Source organism: Lygodium microphyllum, chromosome 10, assembly GCF_053477565.2.
Source record: "Lygodium microphyllum isolate KBCC chromosome 10, Lygodium_microphyllum_v1.1.10, whole genome shotgun sequence".
NCBI classification, from domain to species: Eukaryota; Viridiplantae; Streptophyta; class Polypodiopsida; order Schizaeales; family Lygodiaceae; genus Lygodium; species Lygodium microphyllum.
Genome location: NC_141144.1, coordinates 33919718 through 33937567, shown reverse-complemented (window position 1 = coordinate 33937567; position 17850 = coordinate 33919718).

Below are 17850 nucleotides of genomic sequence, written 5' to 3'. Positions count from 1 at the left end.
TATATCATGTGGAAAAACTAACAAAAGCAGATTGATCTATTAATCATGCTCCTCCACAACGATGAAACACACAATGTTAGAGAAACTTCTCATAGTGGTTCGTCACTAGTTTTCACAGTCAATAAGTAGTTGACTCTTATTAAGAATACCTCAAGTTGTCTCCTTTTTTCTTAGCATATCATCTTATAGATCTCATTGCCTATACTACCTATTCTAATGTCTTACTACACACAATTATTAGCTCCACAACCTTTGAGTAAAACAATGATCTCAAAATATTGGTTTGTAGGTTTTACTTCGGGTGCAATTTTTGGGCTATCTGCTGTTCGATTTACATGTATCGAGGCTGGTGTACTCGCACCACAATTGTTGGGGTCACAGCAATTGCTGGTGCAGCTGCAAGGTGTAGTGCTGATGCAATTGCAAGTAAAGCTGGAACTTCTTGCTTCCCAGGTTGGGCTAGGCCCATACATAGTATCTATGTTTGAAACTTAATAGCAATTACGTGATAATTTCAAGCACTATACTATTAATCTTGGTTGTGTTTGTGTGCTTGAATGAAATGTTGCGTAAAATACTTCCATTAATTAAATTTATTAGAATCTATATTATCAAAATTTGATATCCAGCTACTTTGTATGAGATTATGCCATTGCATACAGGAAATTCTGTGCTTACCACATCTACAGGGTATCATAAAAAGATGCATGACCTCTCGATTGGAGATCAGGTTATCCTACAAGCACTTCATGTATAGTATATATAGTTTATACAATACCTCATTCATGATAGTCCCTGATTGTTGTGGACCTAAAGTAGTAGTAGTATACTTTCTAAAACCACCATATACTCATCAATTTAGGGTGCTACTACTTGTTAGGTTGTAGTGTGGAATAACAATCGCAGAGAGCTTGAGTTTAGTCATGTTTATGGATTTGGACATGCTGATGCAAATATATCCTCAAGATTCTTGCATTTCAAGCTCTCATATGATCAAGATATCTTTGCTAACAAAAGAGTCATGGATTTGGAGCTCAGTCCCCTACACTTTGCCATAGTTTTAGGTCAAGATATTATGTATAAATATAACCAATATCGCATCTACACTATGTATACATCTAAAATGTCAAAGTAATTATCAATCCAATTTACTATTGATAGATAATGATCAACTTTTTCGCTACAAGTATGCTAAAGAAGTGGTTATTGGTGACAAAATGCTGGGTTGGGACCAAAATAAGACTCAATTTATTACCTACATGGTTATAGGTAAATTGAAAATAGTTATTACTTAAAGATCATCATACTCTATCACTAATCAAAATGCAATGTATTGCTTTAATTAGCATGATCTAACAATATTTCTTGTAGACATTCACTACACGATTGGAAAAGGGTTGTACAACCCATACACTCTTCAAGGAAAAGTCATTGTTGAAGATGTAGTCATCTCTGTGCATAGCAACTGGTTCCTAGATACAATGTTTCATCATCTTGCAATGGCACATATACTCCCTTCAACTTATCTGATTTTCCATTTTTTGAAACTCTAAAAGGCCACTTTATATGAATCTTTCGTTCAAACTAAAAATGAAGAATCTTTGTGGTTTCAATTTATATTGGGTTTGCCACGAGCATTCTATCGCCTCTTTGGGAAGGATATCTACTCTAGCTTGTATTATGCTATTGAATCAAGCATAGGAATACCCACATTTATCTTAACATATGGTGGTGGCATATCTCTCTTAACATCCATTTTCACTATGTCAACAATACTCAAGATATTTCCTATTTTGGGCATATGAACTAATAGAAATTCACCAAACAAGGATCAATAGCCTTTTCTCCCATTCATCAAAAGTATTTTTGTTCTCTACAATCATCACAGCCACATCCTAATTGATAATGTTGTACTTTCATAAAGCATGAATCATGGATGCCCAATGTGGGACTATTATAGAACTACATGGACTTAATGCCAAATGTTTCTCCTCTCTCAATCACTCACTCTGTGTGTGTGTGTGTGTGTGTGTGTGTGATATAATGTACTATGATGATTTTCAATATTTACAAAATATAAAGTTATCCTTAAGTACATGTATATGTACATCCTTCCATATGAGTGTATACACATGTGCATACCTCCATACATGTCTTGTGTGTCTGCAAGCACATACACATACATGTAGATGCATGCATGCATGTGGGGTGCAAAATTTACAAGTAGAACAGAAACTCTATAAACTTAATGATAAAGAAAGACTACACTAGAATTGGAGTAGAGAAGTGGAGGCATATATTGTTAAGCAAGTTTATTCTTGTGTGTAGATTCATGTGTAATAACACGTGGGATGGTGTTTCTAACAAACGACATTATAAAGATAGTTTTAATGACACATAAAAACATGTACTTCTATGACTCAATAAATACTTATTTATATGTGTCCCTATTTTTGAAATCATACGCGCTCTATTTTTTACTTTCCATTTGAGGAAAAAGACCAAAACTAAAGAAAAGAGTCACACATACACACAATGAGAGAGAGAGAGAGAGAGAGAGAGAGAGAGAGAGAAGAAGAAGAAGAAGAAGAAGAAGAAGAAGAAGAAGAAGAAGAAGAAAAAGAAGAAGAATAATAATAATAATAAGAAAACAAGGAGAAGTAGAGAGATAAAAGGAGAGAACTTTAGCCTTTAAGGGAAGTTACAATCACACCTATGTGGGTACATCTTCTTTTGAAGCTTTCAATGTAAACCTCGGTTAAACCTTTCATTTTTGTTATCTATAAACTTAGCTTGTTATTTGCATGGGCGTAAAGGGAACCATCTCCATAGGTTTAGTGCAGGTATTTTGTGTATACAAATGTGGACATTATCTTCTTTGTGAATACATTTTGATCTGTTGCAAAAATGAGATGTTGCTGGGTGTTTTAACACAAAAGTAACTACCATATTTCTTGATGTTTTTAACATGTGTTTTCATTTGTTTCTTTTGGATTGGTTAATACATTAGGTATGTGGTTTCTTATAGAGAAACCAAGATATTTATCCTGGTGATAAATGCGTTATATAGATAATTTGATAGGACTATCATATCATTCTCAAAACAAGATGTAACCTTCAACTCTTATATTTACATTTTCTCTTCTCTTTCTCTTTTGAAAATAATTTTGGGTATCTTAGGCTTATTTGTATTTGAACTTTAGAGTATAATTATCCTCAAGAGAAAGACAAAATGAAAGTGTGGATATCTTAATACTTAATAGTTATATGTTTGTTATGCTTTGTGGTTGAAATTTTTAATTAGTAAGAGAGATAATATCCCCAATTAGCATATCAATAGGTGCATTTTTTTGTATGTTTATAGAAGTGCTCAAAAGTATGTTTTTGACTAGTTTAATATGGAGTTTCTAACAAAAAAATTAAAAGCATCTTACTAAGTAAATTTACATAAATATACTTATAAATATACGCTACTCAAGTTTAATGGATTCATTCATGAGAATGTGGCAATATAGTTGTGGTACTAGACCCTAGACTTCCAAGAAAAATCATGGTAAGGAACTCAATGGAGATCATGCACTCTCTATATACTTACAATTTACTCATTAGATCTTTAGAGAAGAGAGATTTGGATTTAGCATTAATGGCTTAGTGTTTAGATTTTAGTGCTGAGTCTAGCGCTTTGTTTATGGTTTAGATATTACTAATTAAGGTTTAGAGTTTAGGGTTTAGTTTTGTCCTATGCTTCAATGGGTAGTTCTTCGCAAGGTGGATACATTATTTGATAAGGTACCATGTGAGAGAGTTCAGGGTTTTGTGTTTTGTGTTTAGGGTTGAGAGTTTCGGATTTAGGCTTTAGGGTTAGGTTTTAGGATTTACATTTCGTATTTAGGATTTAGTATTCAGATTTTAAGTTTTAGTATTTAGGGTTTAAAGTTTTGCTAGTTTTAGGGTTTAGAACTCTAATGTGCTTTGATGGGTAGTGCTTCATAAAGTTGATATATTTTTTTCCAAGACAAAACATGAGAGGAAAATTCCCAAAGTTTATATGTAGGACAACATCAAAGCTATTAGTATCTTTAAGTTCTAGGTATGAAAGGGGGATCTATACTGCAATACCGAAGAATACATGCATTTCTCTTGAGCTTGAGTATACCAATCATTAATGTTAGAGCGGATACGTATAATACTTTTACAAATACTTATCAAAGCCTTTACTTCGTCATCCAAACAAGTACGAATATCAATATGAAATATAATATATACGAGGCATTCATGTTCAAGGAGAGTGTCAAATGTAAAGGTCACACTCCATTGCAAAGCAAACACCAAATTACCACAATACTATAGTGTTGAGCTTTGTTGAGCTAAGTAAATGCATGTAAAAAACTTTTCCACAAATTGTTAGGCAAGGATATTATAATGTCATCCCTCATGGAATTTGATGTGTATAATAGTTCAAAGATGGAGTCCACCTATTGAGTAATGTTTTCTTAGATGATGATGGCAATCAAATGTGGAAAAATGTTTTCTCCGTGCATGTCAAGATGGATAATCTAATTCTGAATTGTTAGAATGCAAAACATACATATTATTGTACATATCAGAAGAAAATAAAGATGCAAATCTCATTATAAATTGTTGAGGGTTTAGGATTTAGTAGTCTCATTTTCTTGGATTGGCATTCCTTCATAAAGTGGATACATTATTTGTCCTAGGTAACATGTGAGAGGGTTTAGGGTTTAGGTTTTAGTGTTTCAAGGTTTAAGGTTTAGTACTTAGGATTTTGGGCTTAGTTTAGGATTTAGGAGTCTAGTATTTAGCATTTAGTATTTAGTGTTTACACAAGGAGCTTATAAAAGAATCCTACATAGACAATCTCCTGGAATGTAAGAAACTCTCTAGTATTTCCTAGGTAGCTACATAAGTGTTTTCTACATATAGCTAGGAAATTACATTTCCCCCATCTCATAGTAGGGATCCTAGGTATCAATATATGAATCTCCCACATATAAATAGGGAGTTTTATTCCACACATCTTGAACCAGGTAGTATCTATGGGTCATATAACGAGGGAATCTAGTTCCCCATATACCATCACAAGGAATTACAAGTCACACAACTCGAGAATTCACTTCCCTATATCCCATAATAGAGAATTACAAGTAGCCATACCAAGTATACTTTGTGGAAAATGGTTACCAAACAAATTAGGGTTAAACTAATAGCCACTCAATCCCATTCTAGCTACACATTCTCAAAAATAATCCATGTTAATTTTCTAATAGATTGATGATTGGTTAGAAACTAATTTTATAGTGGGGTCTTGTTTATATGAGTAATGTTTTTGCATGAGTAATTATAGGTACAAAAGGTCATCCATGCCGGAACGTGTATTGCATAACTTCAAAAAGAATCACGGCTAGTATCATGAAAACGAAACTTGAACCCTCAATTTGTATATTGGAACGATTAGATTGAAACAATGGTAACAATCTCAAGTCATGAAGTGATCACATTAGTAACAATAATGTGTATTATTTTAAGTCAACTTACTACTCTGTAGTGAATGAAAAATTAATTTCATTTTCTACACATTTTATTGTTTTTCCATATAGGTCCTCAAAGATTTTGTAATGTATTACATAATGAGTGTCAATTTGCTACTACAATACACATGTTTTCAAGTAACTTTATTAAACTCGCATGACTAGTGCAATATAACTTACATCCATAATTGATACTTTGTTCACTGACTTCATACATAATTATGGTCAAAAGTTAGGATGACTTTACATCATATCACATGTATATGAGAAGATTATTAAAATAAAACTAATCTTATGTTTTTAATACGATCTTGTACAATGACTAATACTTATGCCGTAAAGCTCGTAATCGGGTGGTTTTTAACATAGAACTATATGATTAAGTTTTTAGCCCTCAAACTAATTACTCTAGTTAAGAGACACATTTCACTCATTTGCAAGGGATATACGCTATGTCTCACATAAACCCAGATCACTAAGGTTGCATTTGGCTTTAGCTAGCGAGCTCTCAAAAGAAATCAAGAATCCAAATCTATATATAATCCAAAAGCCATGGACCCCTTTATAAAGCAAGGCCCCATAAGCTAGCCCTAGCACCATATCCTAATTTCCTAAGATGTCCCTAGGCCTAAAACCTATTCAGTACATCATCATGGCTGGAAGTTCCATTCAATATCAACACTAACGGCCCATTTTGTTCAAGGTTGGAACCTCATATGTCTTAATACTACAAGGGAAAATAATATTAATATAATATCCTTACGTATCATGCAATGTGATAGCACATCAAGATTTTGAGAAGTTGAGAGCATGCTTTGAAAGGAGCATTAGTCATACCATGCCTCGATAAATGGAGATATGCCACATCCTAAGGGCCACAAACCACCCCCATTAGTTGGGATGAAACTCCATAAAACTAAGATGGATGCACTAGTCTATTTTATTTATTTCATGCTCAACTGGTATGGCATTACTTCTCATCATTTCTTAAATGAAATTTTGTGGAATCCCTATTCTTACTACTCTAAACATTATTTGGTAATTGATCAATGATTCAATTTTGACCAAGTTTTAACCTAGTTGTATACTTATAAAAACTAGGAACCAATTATAGTGTGCCATTTGTGCATCTTCTTCCATACCTTTCTAATCCATGTGCATTGCCAAAAGAGATAAAAAGAATCATGTCTTTCAACCTTGCATAAAGAATAATGTCCTACAATAAGCATCAACATACTATGCCTATGAGTATGGGAAATTTTCAAATAAGTAGCTTACAAAAAAGAATATTAAACTTACAAAAAGCTATGGTATTCCATGTTGCTAAGATTTAAACTTTTGCAATTTCTCACATAGATAAGTTCCTTGTGCTTACCCAAATCATGTAAGAGTTTACAGACACATTGCCTACCTTGCCTAGGCTCAAACTTAATTCATACTAAATCATTTTGAATATAAAGGTATTCCATAAGAAAATGTTATAAATATCAAATCCCCAAGGCAGATGTGTTAGTTTCTCAAGGTGCATGCATTTAGTTCATTTTCTTTTATGTTTTGGAGTACCAATTAATTAACTCCAAAAGTAGAGACTTAATTTATTATAATTCCGTAGGTTTTACCTACATTGTAAATAGTATTAGTGGAGGAAAAGTAGAAAGGAACTTAATAATGATGGAGATCACACAATAGTTATCCCAAAGTGAGCCACCAAGAACACTCACAACAAGTTATGATCCAAGACTGAGGCACCAACTAAGAGCGACTGAATAATGACTTTAGTACACAATGTGGGGTTCCAACAGTAAGAGACTAAAATGGTAGAAATAAATCAATAATATGCTAGAATCATGGATGCTTGAGTCCTATACATAGACTGGATATGCTTCAAAGACAATACAAAAGAAGACTCCTCAAGTATAAATCAAGGGATAAATAGATAACTCCCCACATGTGTGGTAGCTCACCAATGTCCATGATATTCTAAGTAAGAGTTTTTCAAAATTCCAAGAATACTCTCACATAATTCTAAACCACGAATACTCACAATAAGTTGGACCCAAGAGTGAAGAACCAACCAAGAGTGAGTAAACAAATGATTTGAGCACATAATGTGCCATGATCCAAACAAGTTTTCCTTTGTCTATGTTGCAAGTGAGATTATACTAAAGAGGAGGAGACCCAAGAGTACAAGTCTCAAGAGGATAAGGTATAACAAGAGAGTCTCCAATGAAACCACAATAGCACTTTATACAACACCATACACACACCCTCTTGATACTCAATAAATCTTATAGTGACAAGAGATTGCAATGTTAGAAAGTAGTCAAGAAGATGCTAGAACCATGGATGCTTGAGTTCTATACATAGACTAGATGTTTCTCAAAGACAACAAGACCCCTCGAGTAGGAAGCATGGGATAAGGAAATAACTCCCCATATGTGGTCGCTCATTATCAATGCCCACAATAGTCTCAGTAAGATTTTCTCAAAGCTCCAAGAAGACCATCCAATAGTTCTAGATCATGGACACTCACAATAAATTTGGGATCCGTGTGAGTAAATGATGATTTTAGCACACAATGTGCAGGGTGCTAGACTACAATGGAATGAGGCTTGAGAGGACCAGACTCAAGAGGATGAGATGAAGGAGGACAAGACTCAAGAGATATGATATAATAAGAGGTTCATGAGAGAAACCACAATAGCACTTTATAGAGTTGCATACATACTTCTTATGCACCCTATTGAGAATCAATAAGTTCTATAGTAACAATGGATTAAAATGGTACAAAGAGGTTAATAAGATGTTAGACCCATGGATGCTCAAGTCCTATACTTAAACTAGATGTCCCTTCAAGAAAACACAAAAAAGACTCCTCAAGTACAAAGCAAGGGATAAATAAACAACTCCCCACATGTGGTAGCTCACCAATGTCCATGATAGTCCAAGTGAGATTTTCTCAAAGCTCCAAGAAGACTGTCCAATAGCTCTAGACCATTGGAATCACTATACCACTACAATGCTCATCCTTCATCACCAATGCTAGGACAAGAGTATGGTGGTCTTTTCCTTTAGTGGAAATTTTTATTGTGGCATAGTGCAAAATCATAGATTTTTCTACAATAATATGGTAGTCTTTTCCTTTAGTAGAAAATTTTATTGTGGCATAGTGCAAAATTATAGATGTTTCTACAAAGTCCATGAACTCTTCAAGTTTTTTCATGGGTAGCAAAAATTAGATTTTCCATGGATTATATGTGAATTTCTATTTACACATCTCTCTCCCCCATGAATTTGGTTGGATAATTATATATTAGAAGAGGAAAAAACATTTGGATCGATAGACAAGGGGGCTAGGGTTTTGGTGGAGCAACTAGATCTGAGAGGCATGGTTTTAGAGTTTTGGTGGAAGCAAGGCTTTAGGATAGGGTTAGCATTTTAGGGGCTAAGGGGTTAATTTCTTACAGTTTGGTGGCACTTGGTGGCATGAGGAATAGGGGCATTAAGACTCAGGGGAATCGATCTTCTTAGGTGGGGATTTAACTTTGATGGAGTGTGCACACACATACATCGACACATACACATGCACACATACACAGAGCAATGCCCTTTAATATCCTCTCTTTAATCCCCTCAAATATCTTGTGATGGTGTTCCAATTACTTTCTACTTCTATGGAGGCTCATGGATGACTCGTCAATCCTTCTCTTTTTTTCTCAAAAGTTATGCTACCCTTGCTACATTCAAAGGTCCTATTGTCTTATTCTGAGAGAGATAATTGGGGAGAGCAAGGGAGAGAGCTATAAATACTTCTTTTTGAAATTTAGATTTAGGGAGCCTTGGTAAGTCCAAGGAGATTCAAATTATATGTAAGCTACTGGAGAGATTGAACTATATTACAAATACATAAATGGAGTGTAGTGGTTCTCAATCTAGCAAAATTTGGATAGTAGTATAAGGCCTAACATGGACGTCTATATACCATGTTAGAAGTGGGTGCAACAATGAAAGTGTAGAAGATTGTTGTAATGGACTACATAATAGCATTCCTTATCATAGCATTAGCATAGCAAGTAGGCTTGCCAAATACCATGGAATCCTTTGCTTAGAAGCTATATTCAAGTGTAGAGTGATATGTATGTTACAACTTGTGATATTACACATGTGCTCCTATATGTGCATTCTCTTCATATCATAGGCAGACACTTCATTAACATTGAGTCCATTGTGCTCATATGGTGGTTTTGCATTAAATGTTGTTGGATGCAAAAATTATCCAAGAAAGTGAGATTGAAGGTGTCACTATTCCTACCTCTTTGACCCACTCATCAATCATGAATTATATGAAACAAAAGTCATATGATATCTTTCATGTATTCACAACCATAGCTATGTCAACTACATGTGATCCATCTCTAAAGGGAATTCAAGAGATGGTTCACATTGGCCTTGCAATATTTACTTCTTTAATAGAGAAACCTACAGAGGTTTCACAATTGTCTAGACATTGTTTTCATAGAGGGGTGTGTGGTTGGCTTGTCCTACCAAGAAATCATCTAAACCTATTGACATTTGGATATTTTGGATTCTTTTTCTTGGATGTACAACACAGGTTACATGTAATACATGCAGAGTTTGAATCATTGAGCTTTGTCTTTATCTTGTGTAAAGATTTTGGCAAACTTGGCACAAGGTTTCATGATTGATTCATGATGTATGGACATATCTTGAAGAGAAGTTGATTTCCAGCATTCTTGGGATTCATTAGAATCTCTTGCCTATTCTTTTTCTTCTCTTATGTCTCCTATTCTCTACTTCCTTCTCTCTCAAATACCTGGTGGATACGACCTTTTGACTAAAACCCCTTCTACAATATTGCATGAGCTATTTTAAAGTATAGTCTGATGGTTTGCCCATTGTGACTCCAAGCAAATGGAGCTTCCCATACTTAGGTAACTATTCCACCTCTGTTTATATACATAGAGGGCAAGCGGAATGTTGTGGCCCCCACAACTCTCCTATATTCAAGGGAGGATTGGCCCCAAGATGTGTCGTCTTGATTTGTAAGGCATAATGAAATATAGTTCACTCTTTGTATCTTTTCTTATCTAGGAGATTTATTATTTTCTCACACAACCTTTCTTGAAGATAGCCACTCTAACTTATGACAAAGGAACCTCTTTCACTCAACATAGATCAATAATTTGGCAGACGAGTACCATGCATCTAAAAGATTTTCTTTGATACCATGCTTCATCCATATGCAATGTCAGCCCTAGTGTTCTCAAAGATTTTTTCATGCTTTCCCCTAGCATAGACCTTCTTTTCATGCTTTCCCCTAGTGTAGTGTAGAATAATTGAGGAGACACAACTACGCCAATCCGTGCTTCCGCTCCTTTAGATATTGAACATAACCTAAATGATGCACTTTAGTCATCTATTTTTCATGAAATAAAACTTTGCATTTCAACCTCAAGGCCCATTGATTCATTATGTCACGTTCTTTATGTTATATGATATTTTTCCATAGAACCAGCCCCTAAACGGGCACTTTAATATGCAATGCATGTAGGGTGAGACTAAACCTCATGCCCCATAGCCCACCATACATGTGAGTGTATTTTACTATTTTTTTCTATTTTTATAGATTTAAAAATCATTTTTTCTTATTTTTGTGCTATTTTTCTCAATTATTTCTATTATAAATACTCATTATTTTGTAAATTTTATTACACACCAACAAATTCTAACAATGGCAATCATCATATACTATTTCATCCACATGTAATATTTCTTTCTACTATTTTTTTAAAATATTATCAAAACTACTTATTTTTGCGTGTTTTTTAATTTTGGATAATTACTTTCTTATTAATGTGATATCAAATTGTGAATTTTCTTTATGACCAAATTTAAACACGTCACATGCTATGCTGATATCAAATTTCATGCCATAGGCACATCATTTTCATGATTGAACATAAAAATGAACCAAATTTTCATGAAAAACAAGACTTATTGAGATTTCTCATCTTTTATATTTTTATAGTTGCATATATAGACAATAAATTGGTCTAAATTTAGGGTCTACTCAGTGTTGGTCATCGCATCTTAGCATTAGTCTCATCTCATCTTCATCTACCGGTCTGCCATCTCTCATCTCAACCTTCTCTTGATGATTCCCACAAGAATAACCCACAAGAGAAGAGACAGAGAGGAGAGAAAAAGTGTAGAAATGGGTATTTTTTATCAAGCCACCATTTGTGGAGTCGGATGTAAGGATGGAGAGTGAAAAAATGAGGAAGAATCATGCTGCCATCGGTTGGAATGGGTATTTTGATGCTCCATATCTCTCTCACCCCCCTTCTTCCCCTTCACATCAATCCACCTCCCCCCCCCACTTACTCCAAACCTCTTTCCCATTTGGCCATTTCTATGCTTTCTACTACTAGGGCACCAATAACTTCCACATTTGACATCAAAATGGTGACTTGAAAATATTTGTATGTTTGTCTTAGACTCCTGCATTGCTTGGCACTTGTCGTTGTTGGTTTCACTACTCCAAAAATTTTATAAAAATTCAAATCCACTGCGGTGTCGTGATGCTGCATGTCTACCACTGTAAACATGAGGGCGGAATTTGTGCCAAGATTTTGGACTCTTAAGTCACTGTAATATATCAGTTTATTTTTCATTGCATGTTTCTTCTGTGTTTGCATTTGCATGACGCACAAGCACATGTAGTTAGGCTAGGCACAAATTCCTCAATGCATTCATATTTTTTGTGTGGAACATCGCTTGATTGATTGCAAATCATGGACTCAAATTTGCAAACTGAATGAGTGAAGGCCACAAAGTTCTTTTCCAAAGCATGATCTTTGATAGAGAATATTGCATGGAGAAACAAATTCATATGAAGAAATCCGATTTTGAAAACTCAGAAGAGTCATGCATGTCAAGTTTTCAATTAGCCTACAAGAAGCATATGAAGGGTTTGATAAGCTAACAAGACGAAGCATTGCAAGCATTGCATCAAAGGGCATAATGATCATGATCATTGAATTGGTTATATGTATACTCACTTGGTCACAATTTATGAGATGCAAAAAGAATCCAAGGAAGAGAATGATCCAAATTTATACAAATTCCCCTCTTGACTATGCCAAATGATGATTCTACTCATCTAGTTTCTGATTTGACTAGACATAATACTGAGGGCCAAATTTGTTGAGCAACAACAGATTTGTCAATCGTCCAATGATCTTCTATTCCTTTCACGATTAAAGAAAAGTGTGATCACAAGAAAAGATCATGCGAATGTTTCAAATCAACTCTAACCTAACTATGCAAATGGAAGAGCATAAGAACTAAAGATTATGACTTTGGAAGAGAGGAGGAGCATGTCAAGGTGGCCTACGTTGATGAATAAGAATGTAATCTTTGACATATACGATAGAAAATTTATGAATGCTTTTCGCTTTCAATTTGGAGCCAAATGATAAATTGGTGGAAGCTTTTCCAAAGCTTTTCTAAGTTGCAGCTTTTGTTGCTGCGCTGGCAAAGATCAATGGCGTTGATTATTTAAGAGGGTGGAGTATGTTGATGGTGGAGGGGGGAGACGAAGAAGTGAAAGGGCGGGAATAAAGCTCTTGTTGCAGAGGGAATGAATGAAGAAGATAAAGAGGTGGTACGCAAAACGACACAAAGAAGCCGAAGGGTGGGTAAGCACGGCCGAAAGATGAATGATGAAGCTCACAAACGAATTCGACAATGAAGAATGCAGTAGAGAAGGATGGCAATGCAAAAAGGTGATGACGGTAGAAACAAGAGGAAGGTGAAAAAGGAATCGGACAGAGCGGAGCAGAAAAAAACGAGAAAGGCAATGAGATGTTTACTTCTGATCGTGATTGCTATACCAACTACCATTGAAGGAAATTCAACAGTCGACTTTTGATTTTTTTGTGTGATGTTGATCTCACTGACTGACTTCAACAAATATCTGGCCAAAAAAGAGGCAACATAGATTAGGTATGAATTGACAAATTGGCCTATATGTTTAACAACTTCACAATGTTCAGGGTGACGAGAAAGCGATGACAAAGGAGCGAATCGCGGCATCAAAGAGCTCGAAGAAGCACACAGAAGGGGTCTCGCAGTCAAGGCCATTGTAATGGCAAAGAAGAAGTCTCAATCGACAGCAAGTCGAGGGAGAGAAGTCGCAGAAGAGAGCATCGACGAGGGAGGAGGGTGACGGAGGACGAGGACGAGATGAAAGATGACGTTGAATCTACGGAGATCGGATTCTATGTGATGCTACTGTGACGAAGGAGTGCCGAGAGCAGAAGCTAGAGAAGGCCGGCGGACTTAGTAAGATGACGGCAATATTGGTCAATGAAGGGCCAAACTATGTGTCTGCTAATGGTCGTCGCTGTGACTTTGGTGTGAGCTGATATTACTGTTTATAGCCATGGTGTACTTTGGTATAAATTTTCTCATCCACGACCATGACAATGGTATAGCCTCCGATAAATCGTGCCCTTCCACTCGTTGCGGATTTGGTTAGAGTGATAAATTCGACATTGTGTTACCTTGAATGTAATAACACTTGAACCAATAGTCCTGCGGATGAAGAGAAATGAGGAAAAGAGATCAGTGCTTACATGCGCAGCTATCCAAGAATGGAGACCACGGCCATGATCAATGGTCATGAGAAGTAATTGTCCTCTATGGCTTATTTTGCTCATTAAGACATCGAAAGTTTTGTCAAAAAGTCACGTGGCTTTTCTATAAAAGCTCAAGCAAAACATCACTCACCTATTCAGATCTTCATGGCCACAAGGATTGACAACAAGAATAAGGCATCAACAAGTTCATTTCATTCACTAAAGCATGCTTCAATCAAAGCATATCAATTTGTTCCCACATACTCATCGCATGTCAACTTACAATTGTGTAAACCTCTATCCATACTTTCTCTATAATACCTCTTCTCTTCTTCATTCTGTGAGTGGATCTCTTACCTCGGATGATTATTTCTTTGTATCTTGTTCCCAAATACAAAGCAAGTTTGAAAGTATCCTTGAACACTAATGTATTTGAATCTTCTACTCCATCTAAATGCCTTGAAATTGAGTTTTCTTTATCATCCTTTCCTCCCATCTTGCTAAGCATCCCTACGGCGAGCGACGTCACGAACTTCGCGCGCGAATTTTGTGTGACACCTGGTGATCCAGACGTGAAAGCGTTACTTCTGATTGTCGAGATGGGAGACTCTTAGAATACTCCACCAAATTTATCATCAAGTGCTTCTTCCTTTTCGACTGATGAGATGAAGAATTTATTGCAAACTCTTTCTTCAGCCATTATAATGCTGAATCAGCAGATGCAGTTATCTATGCTACAGCAGCAACAGCTACGCCAACAATAATTGGATCAACAACGAATGCTACATCAAGAACAAGAGCATACACATGGAGCAACCAAAGCAATTGAGGCCGTGGTAAGTGAACACAAATTATTTGATGGACGAAACGTTTCAGCTTATCTTAAAACATTTGAAAGCCAGATGTGCTTCTTTGGAGTTCCTACCAACTGGAGCAACTATTTCTTATGACTTGTATGCATGCTTTGCAGGTTAGAGTGATAATTTATTTGTGCAATATTAAAATTCGAATGTCTTCAAGAAGGTGCTCAAAGATGAATATTTCCTATAGGATTATGGTATTACTACTCGGAAGACATTCAGAGAGTGGGTCTATCAGCCCAACAAAGGACTTGTTGCTTCCGAGTTATTGTGCGAATTTGAAGATCGTTACAACCAGTTGGATGCACTTGAGAAAAGAGCCCTAAACTCGGAGAAGGTGGAGTTATTCTTGCAGGTGTCTGCTCCTGCACTACGAGACGAGTTGGGAGAGCTTCTTGAAGATCGTATGCAGCCTATGGGATTGAAGATGGATTGGCAAGATGTTGTTGATGCGGTTTTCACATTCACAAAGAGGTGGAGATGGAAGGCTCGCTTACAAAACGGTATGCAAACACCTCTAACGATGTCTTCTCCGACCTCCACTTCTCCTAATGCTCCTTCCACTTCTTCTCCTACCTCTCATCCCATGTCTATGCCTACTTCTATGCCTATGCCTATGCCTATTCCTATGGCAGTTATTAGACCATTTGCTAAACCAACTGTCGAAGACATGGTGGAAGAAATTTCAAAGAACTTGAAAGATCTACAAATAAAAATGGCCAGAAGAGATCTACAACCACTTAACCCAGTCCCAAATTCTATTCCATCCTCTTCTGCTCCTATGAATTCTTCCAGAAACGATCGTGCTCGCTGTTGCATATGGTGTGATAATCTAGACCATGAGCGTAAGGACTGTCAAGATTATGAAGAGGCAGAAAGACTGAAGTTGGTGGTTTGGTAGGACAGGATGATATGTCTTGGAGATACAGAGCAACCACTTAAAATAAATTTTGACAAAGGAGGTATGAAGAAATTATTGGAGGAATCTCTCTTACATTCTTCTTATGTGAAGCAAGAGGCGGCAAGAGAAGCTGCTGCTTATGGTCTTCAACTGGAGCAATTACCGAAAGATAAGTCTCCTTTATGGTCATATGCATTGCATTCACTAAAGAAAGGTAAAGCTTAATCATCTAAACTTTCATTCATAGGATATGCCATTAGAAAAGGGACTAGATAAAATGATCACGTAGATGTCTTCTCTATCTATGGTTATATTGCAAAATCTCAAGAATTTAAAGCACTTGTTCAAGAAAAGTGCAAAAGAGATAATGATCAATCTGAAGGATAAAAAAGGGCAACTAGGAGAATTGAAATGGTTCTTCAACCTTCTTCTTCAAGACCGGAGCAAAGTATGGCCGATGTACAGAAACCAAAAGTACAAGAAGATCAAAAGGCCCCAAAGATAAAGGATTCAAGCCGAAGAAGCAACCTGGACTCAAGATACTATTCGACATTGAGACATCCACAGACTTGAAAAATGTACTTGAGGATGGAATTCTTAATTGCAAAATTAAATTTACACTTGGAGAAGTTTTGGGGATTTCAAAAAGGGAGTTTCATGATGTTATTATTGACATCATAAAAAAAGCACCAAATTATTGAAGAGCCAACACAGGATATGATCCATGGAGAGGCTTTAGCTATTGCCGAGGCTATTATCTATGGATTACAGATTGAGGAGGTTGATTGTGAAGAAGAGACCATTGAGGAGCCGACAGATGGAGCTCTATGTATGCAGTCTAAAAAGTCTCTTCATCCTTTATTGCAGCCCATACAATATTATGAGAGTGATGATGCGCCTAGATTGGTGCCTCGTAGACATTTTTCTCAAAGTCACTAGGGGCTCGTGCGACTAAAGAAACTGTCATCAAGCTTGGTGAGATTGAGACTCCTTGTGTTGCTCTTTTGGATCATGGTTTCGAGATTAATGTAATTGTGCGAGGTTTATATGAAACTGGTAGATGGCCAGTTGATGTTGATCATGGTTGGTGCATGCGTGCGGCCAACAACCCTGCAGGAGAGTTCTATGCTACTTTTCCAAATCTGAAGATTGCTATTGGAGATGTGGGTGAGTCTTATCATTTCTTTGTTCAAAAATATTGTTTCTATCCTATTATTTTGAAGCAGTCATTTATTGTTGAGTCTTGGATGGAGACTAAGGTTTTGGATGATGGGTCTACGTATGCACGGATCCGAAGCAAGGATAGGAAGAGAGCTATCCAGTTCAGGACTGTTTGCATCAATCAACAGAGGAATAAAGATTCTTTGAGGGATTCCCCTCTTCTAGCAGGAGAATTGGATTTTTGCTATGTACCACTGTCTTGCCAAACGATGGTGGTACGAGTTAGAGAAAGCTATCGCCTCCTGGTAGCGGTAGTTTTTCCTCATGTGTTTATGGTATATCCACTGAAAGTACTTCATGTTTTTAGCATATTTCTGATATGCCTAGAGCTGCTAGGAAGTATGTAAAAAGAAAAGAAAAAGAATTGATGATTGCAGGTGTTTTGCAGGAAGAAGACCGAATAGATGGTCTCTATGATGGTCTTTCATGCTCAGATACCATGGATGAACTTTTGGTATTACTACATGCTAATAATCAAGAGTTGACATATGTCTTACAAGTTCATTCTCTGGCGATGTATTGTGATATTGTTGATTTCATGCTTCAAAATAATTTGGGTGTTAAGGATTCTTAGCAAAAAGTATTCCTTGCTGACATATTTCAGCAAAAAGATTTGGGTGTTGCTATTTATACACAACAAAATTTGTGTTTATCAG